Below are 8,345 nucleotides of genomic sequence, written 5' to 3' on the forward strand. Positions count from 1 at the left end.
AATTTTGCAGTTGCTTACTTCTGGAAACCATCTCCCATTGGTTTAACATCTTTCCATTTGAGCATAGATAAGGTCAGGTTCATAACAAAGTCAGTATCTCTTTGGGTTCTAAAACATCAGATTTTGGGGTGCCTGGGTGGCTCACTTGGTTAAGTATCTAACTTTGGCTCAAGTCATGTTCTCACGGTTCATGAGTTCAGGCCCTGTGTTGGACTTTGTGCTGACAGCTCAGAACCTGGAACCTGCTTTGGATTCTGTGGCTCCCTCTGTCTCTGCCCCTCCCCCACTCATGCTCTTTTTCTGTCTCTCCAAAATGAATAAACGTTAAAAAATTTTTAAATAAAATAAAATTAAACACCAAGTTTTTAACCCAACACTAAATGATAAGTGTGTGTACGTGTGCTTTGAGACATAACTGCCCCTTCCTCAATCATTCTGTTTCTCTCTGTATCAGTAATAAATAAACATAAAAAATTTTTTAAAAGATTCTCTCTCTCTTGCCTATGCCCCTCCCCTGCACACACACACTCTCTCTCTGTCTCTCTCTCTCAAAAAAAAGGAGCTAAAATGAATTAAAAAATGTTTGATTAAACATCTTCCTATTGCACTACCCTCTCTCTCCCATATTTATTTTTCCCCACATTTATATTGTAGAAACCATTTAATTTTAAGTTAGCTAATTCAGTATGAGTAATAAGATCATCATAGGTTTTTTCGCCTGCAAATTATCAGCCTACCTTTCTTTCTTTTTTAATTTATCTATTTATTCTGAGAAAGAGAAAGAGAAAGAGAGCACATGCAGGGGAGGGGCAGAGAGAGAGGTCCCACCCTCAACCAGCCGAGTAACCCAGGGACCCCATCAGCCTACTGTTCTAACCAAATGTTATTAAATTTTCAATGTAAATTTATTTGTACTATATTTTGTGGCACTTATTAATTTAATTACTTTTTAAAATGTCTATTTTGAGAGAGAAAAAGAGAGAGCAAAAGCAGGGGAGGGGCAGAGAGAGAGAGAATCCTAAGCAGACTCTGTCCTCACTGTCAGCGCAGAGTCGGATGTGGGACTCAATCTCACAAACCACAAGATCATGACTTAAACTGAAGTCAAGAGTCAGAAGCTTAACTGACTGAGGCATCTAGGGGCCCCACATTTATTCATTTAAAAATGCACAAATTTTTGTTTATTTCTGCAACTATAGTGAAAATTACAGTTTTTTTAAGTTTATTTAATTTTTAGTAATCTCTACACCTGTCTCAGAGCTCAAACTCATGACGCCGAGATCAAGAGTTGCATGTTCTTCTGACGGAGCCAGCCAGGTGCCCCCAAAACTCTAGTTTCTTAAGTAAGTTTTTGTAGGATCTATCAGTGACCAAAACAAATTTTCTGCTCTTTGGTAGTTTCATTCTCACAGAGAAGAAGACAATCAATACATATATATCTATGTACAAAGTTCGTTGGTGATAAATTGTCCTGGAGAAAAATAAAGCAGAGTAAAGGTATGGTTTTAGATGAGGAAAGGCCTTTAAGATTAAAGGGGAATCAGATTAGGTTTAAAGGAATTTGATTAGATGCACTCCTATTGCATTGTTCCCTCACACTTTTGTATCAATCATTACATCATAAAGAGGTAGAGATTCAGTGGAACACAACTACCACCATCGGGGTTTTTTCTGACACATCACTGAAATTTCTTAGTCTTTAGTCTGAACCAAATAATGTTACTAAATTGTGAACGTGAATTTAGTGCCTCTATTAAATTTTGTAAGATACATTTTTTATTCATCTGTACCAATAGACAAAACTTTCTATACTATTGGGGCACCTGGGTGGCTCAGTTGGTTGGGGGTCCGACTTCAGCTCAGGTCTTGATCTTATGGTCTGTGAGTTCGAGACTGCATCAGGCTCTGTGTCTCCCTCTCTCTCTGCTGCTTCCCCACTCATACTCTGTCTCTCTGTCTCTCTGTCTCTCTCTCTCACAAAAATAAACATTAAAAAATAAAAAAAACTTTCCCTACTGTTAAGTAAATTTTTAGTCTCAAATATGATTATATTCACCAGTAAAGTTGAAAACATAGTTCCCTCACTTAATCTCCCTCTTCGAATTTATAAGAAAATTAAGAATAAATATACACGGTTAGCCTCCTTTTGACAAAAAGAAAATAAGACTGGGCAAAGCGACTTTGGCCTCTCCATAGAGATAGAAAAGACAAAACTTCAGAATGCAAAGGTTAGGAAGCATCTATCACATAATACTATTTGTTCAACGCCAGATGGCACTCTGAGTTAGTTATAAATTTGTCGAGCGCAAGGCTTACAGAGAGCTTTAAAAAAGTAATTTGCTCACACTTCAAAAGAAAACATATTTTCTGGTCTTATCATTCCAAGTCTATTGACCCAGAGACTTAAAAACACACATTTTATGGACATAGAAAGGACTTAAAGGAAGGAAATAGTGCTTGGCAAAAAATAAAAAGCTTTTTAGATAAATATTTCTGTTCTAGCATACAGCATGCTAATTCTTCAATGAATCGAAGGAGTGAAGTTTACCACATTCTTTAACAGAAGTCCCCCTAACCCATGATGTAGCTCTCATTTCCTTTATAAGAGTGCCTGGGACATACTTAGTTCAGGAACATCCTGTCCCCAATTCTTCAATTTAATTCTATATAATAACTCACCATCTAGTTTTCCTTTCCCTGTTCGCTGGGCTCAGAGCATTTATATATTTTTCAATCTGACACTTAAAAATTCTGAATAAATCCTTCGATACCCCTTTCCATTCTTACTCTTCTGGTGAATATTCTATCCAATTTTATTCATTTTATTCTTGAATTAGGAACCTGAACAATGTACTTTTTTAAAAATTTTTTTAATGTTTTATTTATTTTTGATACAGAGAGAGACAGAGCATGAGACGGGGAAGGGGCAGAGAGAGAAGGAGACACAGAACCGGAAGCAGCTCCAGGCTCTGAGCTGGCTGTCAGCACAGAGCCCGACGCGGGGCTCGAACCCACAAACGTGAGATCTGACCTGAGCCGAAGTCGGAGGCTTAACCAACCGAGCCACCCAGGCGCCCCAGTAATTTTTGAATATAAGAACTTCAAATAACATCTGACATCTCCATTTGTTATGACTTTTTATCCCTGGGTTTCTGTTAAAAGACAAGATAGATCTTTGTGGTAATATGTGGTAAAAATACACATATTTGGGTTTTTTTAAAACATTTTTAAGGTTTTAATTTTTGTAAGTAATCTCTACACCCAATGTGGGGCTCGACTTCACAACCTTGAGATCAGGAGCTGTATGGTCCCCTCAAAGAACCAGCCAGGTGCCCCTGTAATCGGTTTTTTCCTGAGGGATTGAAATGTCTTTTGTTATTCATAACAAGACGCATTCCCTTATACCAGAGTTTATGGTAATGAAGTGGTTGTTGGTGGGCCCTCAGTTTTGAGGGAGGGGCTGGCTGTAAGTGAGGAACTTTCAATTCTGCCCCCCCATCCCCCACCATTCATATTCACTCCTCAAGGAAGTGAGGGGGCTGGTGATTTAATTCAAGCACCTACTGCAAATGATTTAATCAATCATGCCTTGCAAAGACACTGATGAAAACTCCTGAGTGACAAGGTTTTGGGGGAGCTTCTGAGCTGGTGACCACACACACTGATTTGCTGGGAGGGTGGTGCACCTGAAGAGAGTATGGAAGGTCTGTGCCTACCCTTGTCCCAACCTTCCCCATACATCTCTTGCATTTGCCGGTTCCTGAGGTGTATCCTTCATAATAAAGCTGTAATTATAAGTACAGTATTTTCCTGAGTGTAATGAGTTTTTCTAGCAAATTTTTGAATCTGAAGGAAGGTCATGGGAACACCAAATTTTGTAGTAGACAGGGCAGAAGTGCATGCGGGTAGTCTGGACGCCCCATTTGTGGCTGGTGTCTGAAGTGGAGGCAGTCTTGTAGGGTTGAGCCCTAAACCTCTGGGGTCTATACCAACTCCAGGTAGTTCTTGTCAGAATTGAATTGAACTGTAGAACACCCAGTTGATAAAAGATCATTGGAAAATCAGTTGTGGTTTGGAAAAGCAAACAGTCCTTCTTAAGGCTTCTCATGAAATAACAATACGTTGTAATTTTTGTACTTGTAGATTGAGAAACTCTATAATGCTAAAAAAGGTTATAACAAATTTCAGTAATGTTTTAAACTAATGTGGTTTTCATTACAGCTGTAGTGTATTTGGGGGAAAATGTAAGGGGGAGACATTTTTTTGTGTAAAACAATGGATGGGCACACATAAATTTGTTTTGACCTTTTCAAATGGGGGTATTTAACAGTGATACCAAAGTAAAAATATGGCACATCTTTATAAACCATGAATTTTATACTATGTTAAAAAAACTGGAGAAAAGATAGGATTTTATCTCTTATGGGCAGGGACCTTGTCTGTATCCTGAAACTAGACCAGTGACTGATACAGTAAAGGATGAATGAGTACAGAAAACAAAACCAGAAAATGAGTAAAACATAAAATTCACAGAATTTTAACAAATTACATTAGACAATAATGAAATATCACACTTTATCCAGGCTGTTTGAGTACTGTCATTGTGATAGGCTAAAAAATGATACTATATATCCAGGTCAAATCTCTGGAGCTTGTGAATGTTACCTTATTTGGAAAATAGACTCTTTCAGATACAATTTATATAAGGACCTTGAGATGAGATCATCCTGGATTATCCAGGTATGGCCTAAATCTAACCACAAGTGTCATTATCATAGACAGATAAGAAGGCAATGTGAAGATATGGGCAATGACTGAAGAGATGTATGGGGTGCCTGAGTGGCTCAGCTAGTTGAGTGTCCAACTTTGGCTTGATTCATGATCTCAAGGTTCCTGAGTTCAAGTCCTACCATCAGGCTCTCTGCTGTCAGCACAGAGCCCGCTGTTGATCTTCTGTCCCCCTCTCTGCCTCTGCCCTCCTCCTTCATACAGAAAATAGAAAAAAAAGTTTAAGGTAATGTGGCTACAAGTCAAAAAAGCCAAGGAACACCTGGACGTACTAGAAGGTGAAAGAGGAAAGAAATGAATTCTCCTTTAGAGTAGCCTTTAGAAAGAACATAGCCCTGCCCGACTTGGGATTTCTGCCTTCCAGAACTGCGAGAAAATACAATTTTGTTCTTTCAGATTTGTGGTAGTTATAGCAGCCTTAGGATACAAATACAATAGCTAATCTTTGTGGTCATTCTTGAAAATTATGGTCATTCTTGAAAAGTTTCTTTGGAGGAAGAATTTATGAAGGTTTCCACATGGCTAAGGCCCACAGGTTGGACCCAGTATAGAGGACCTTCCATAGGGGCCCTTTCATGTAGAAGATCTCATAATTTACTGATCTTAGTGTTAAAAAAAGAAAGTAACATGTCCCAATGGTGTCACTAGTGCTAAGTCCACATCACCAAACAGAGACTTAACATCTAACCTAGTCAGTTTCAGCCTTTCCCAGGAATATAATCTTAATAGATCAATCAGGAATTTCCTGATGAACACTAGTGAGATAATATGCCGGAAAGCCCTCCTTCTTCTCCAAAGATAGGTTGATGACTTCCTTGTGCCACTTCCTTTGTGACTTTCAAAGCCTTACATTTGTTCAACATCTTAGAGTTCCTTTATATTTGCTGGATGAGATGCTGCTCAATTTATGAATTGTTGAATACAGCCAGTTAAATTTTCAGATTTACTCAGTTGAGTTTTGTTTTTCAACAGGTAGCTTCAATGCTAGGCAAGGGATAAACTGGCTTTGAGGTCAAAAAGTAAAAGTGTGAGATATACTTTACAATTTAAACAATAAAATACAAGTTTGGGGGTGCCTGGCTGACAGTCGGTTGAGTGTCCCAACTCTTGATTTTGGTTCAGGTCATGATCCCGGGTTTGTGGGATGGAGTACTGTGCCAGGCTCCATACTGAGTGGAGCCTGCTTAAGATTCTCTCTCTCTCTCTCTCTCTCTCTCTCTCTCTCAAAAAAGTAGTTTGGAAGAATATTTAAAGATATGTCAATGCTTTTAATTGATAGCATATTGAGTCATGAAAAAAGTATATAACTCATTAGGCTGCATTTACCCATATTTCTTTTTTTTTATTTTTAAAAAGGTTTTTCTTTATTTTTGAGAGATAGAGCACCAGTGGGGGAGGGGAGGGAGAGAGAGGAGACACAGAATCCAAAGCAGGCTCCAGGCTCGGAGCTTTCAGCACAGAGCCCAACTCAGGGATAGAACGCACCATCACCAACGGGGAGGTCATGACCTGAGCTGAATTCGGGTGTTTGACTGAGCCAACCAGGTGCCCCTTTACCCATAATATTCTTGATCTACCTATACTGGCCATCTGCCATTATGTTCACACCATACATTTCATCGAACAGCCAGCAGGCATACTTGTTAATGTACTATCAGAGACATCACAATTATGACCAAAAACCATCACTTCTGTAACTACCCAATGAAGCACAATGAAGTTGAAGATTATGAATATAGTATGCTTAACTCAGACATAATACTTTTGTATTCAGACATAAGTACTTTCATTTGAGGATCCCCTTTAAAAAAATCTGTTCTGGGGCGCCTGGGTGGCTCAGTTGGTTGAGCGTCAGGCTTTGGCTCAGGTCATGACCTCATGGTTCGTGGGTCCAGGCCCCGCGTCAGGCTCTGTGCTGACAGAGCTCAGAGCCTGGAGCCTGCTTCAGATTCTGTGTCTCCCTCTCTCTCTGACGCTCACCTGCTCGCACTGTCTCTCTGTCTCCCCAAAATAAATAAAAAACATTAAAAATTAAAAAAAAATCTGTCCTTTATGTGGAAACCAACTTGACAATAAACTATATTTTTAAAAAAATCCAGTGAATTCTGTGCTTACCATAGGCTGTACTATATTAAAATTGAATTGTGACATGATTGTTTCACTTTATAATGGCCTTTATTTTGTAAAACAATTTGAAACAATAAGGTAAAAATCTAATTCAAAACAAAAATAACAAAGTAAATTTCCTAAATAGCTTTCCTTGATTCAAAGTAAATCAAACCCCCACAACACTGTGGATACCATATCTTAAATTTAAGGTTCATTTTGGATTTATGAAGAGTGACTACACAACTTTTGGGGTATATATGTTTGCAACTAATTTTTATCCTTTTATGATGTAATGAAACTAACTAGAAAATAGGAGAGAAGGTCGGTAAGAAACAGACGTTCTAATTTTGGAACTTTGTAACACGAATCTTTTTTCCCCCTTTTGAATCTTTTTTTTGGTGTGTTCTTTTTTATTTTATTTTTTTAACCTTTATTTGTTTTTGAGAGACAGAGAGAGACAGGTCATGAGCAGGAGAGGGTCAGAGAGAGAGGGAGACACAGCTCCAGGACAGAGCGCGACACGGGGCCTGAACCCATGAACTGTGAGATCATGACCTGAGCCACCCAGGTGCCCCTGTAACACGAATCTTAAACTTAGCTATCTGAATAGGAAGGATCCAAAAAGATCTGCGTTGTTCCAATAATTGCTTACAACTTCAAAAATACCGTATTTGCCCATTTACTTTAAATAGATCTCAATGTCCTCAGTAAATAAATATAAAGGCCCAACTCCCTTATCTTACAGAGCGACGCACAAAGGACTATTATTACCACGAGTGGCACAAGGTTGTCATTAACAGCACTTTCCTATTTTCAAAGCCACGGCAAAACACCTCTGAACTATTTCAAGTTTTATTTTCTATTTTCATTTTTTTACAAACAATATTTGTTTTGTTTGGCATGAACGTTCTGCATTGGGTTTCTTTTTAGTTCTGGATGTAAATCTACTAGTCACACGATTTATACGGGTTCTTGATCGGTAGCCTAATTTTAAGAGGACATTGTTAGGCTCTCACTTCACCGACGGAGACACCTGTCCGACCGGAAGTTGCGATGACGCTACCATCTCAATGTAAACATCCCAGGCATTTCGATTCTCTTTCAGTCCTCCTTCTCCGTTTCGCCAGAATGTTGGCCACAGTCCCCACGCGCTGTTTCCCCGGCCGGGGAGTCTCTGTGAGCGTCCCAAACCGCATAAAGAAACAGGTGCGGGGCGGTGCCGAGCCCCGGAGGCCCGCAGGTGCGGCGTCACCTCGGCCCGCACAGCTGCAGAACTACACGTGGGCCGCGCTGGCCGGGCGTCCGCGCTCCGGGGCGGCCGGGCCGCCGGGGCTGCGGGGGACGCTCGAGGCCGAGCCGATGAGACCGGCGGCGGCGCGGGCAGCCCGGCGGGGCGGGGCGAGGCGGGCCGGGCGGAGCAGGGGCCGGCCGTGCGGAGGTAGGACCCG

General features: G+C 40.2%; 1 protein-coding gene across 1 annotated transcript in view; it reads left to right on the forward strand.

Annotated features, from left to right (window-relative positions):
• Nucleotides 1-8,084: 8,084 nt before the first annotated feature.
• GLRX2 (glutaredoxin 2) overlaps nucleotides 8,085-8,345 on the forward strand; it is a 7,602-nt gene continuing 7,341 nt past the window's right edge. Inside the window, exon 1 of the mRNA XM_029935629.1 lies at nucleotides 8,085-8,103. The gene's annotated coding sequence lies outside the window, so the exon portion shown is untranslated. The remainder of the gene's footprint in view (nucleotides 8,104-8,345) is intronic.

The sequence above is a fragment of the Suricata suricatta genome, chromosome 3 (assembly GCF_006229205.1).
Source record: "Suricata suricatta isolate VVHF042 chromosome 3, meerkat_22Aug2017_6uvM2_HiC, whole genome shotgun sequence".
In the NCBI taxonomy this organism is placed as follows: Eukaryota; Metazoa; Chordata; class Mammalia; order Carnivora; family Herpestidae; genus Suricata; species Suricata suricatta.